Below are 429 nucleotides of genomic sequence, written 5' to 3' on the forward strand. Positions count from 1 at the left end.
GGTTATGAGTTGTCCTCGCGCTGGTGGGGGATGGTGGGGGGTGGGGGGGAGTGGGGTGGGGGGTGTGTGTGGAAAAAGTGTCAGCTCTAAAAATAAAGTTGTTTATTGAAAAGAAGCTAGAGGGAAAACCACTCACTAGTAATCCCATCCTGTCTTCCAACGCACCCACATGTTCTCCCCCCGGGAGGGCTCTGCCCCTTTCCAGCCCCCTCCCCATCCCTCGAGGGGGGGGGATTCCACACGGAGACACCTTCTCCTTCCCACATCTCCCACCCCCTGCTCTGGGTGCCACCTTACCCCTTTCAGGTGAGGTTCCTTCCCCAAAAGCAGCCTGTGTGAACAGAGGTCTCCTTTCACTGACCTCTTTTTCACTGTGATTCACCTCGTCAGGAGAAAATAGCTGCCTTCCCCCCCCCCCCCCCCCCCCCC

The 429-nt window shown here is 58.0% G+C and overlaps 1 protein-coding gene across 2 annotated transcripts in view; it reads right to left on the bottom strand.

Moving 5' to 3' along the window:
* The window catches only part of RHOT2 (ras homolog family member T2), a 20,041-nt gene that overhangs the window by 1,847 nt on the left and 17,765 nt on the right, over positions 1–429 (bottom strand). The window lies entirely within an intron of this gene.

Source organism: Calidris pugnax, unplaced genomic scaffold (assembly GCF_001431845.1).
Source record: "Calidris pugnax isolate Ruff unplaced genomic scaffold, ASM143184v1 scaffold557, whole genome shotgun sequence".
Taxonomy (NCBI): Eukaryota; Metazoa; Chordata; class Aves; order Charadriiformes; family Scolopacidae; genus Calidris; species Calidris pugnax.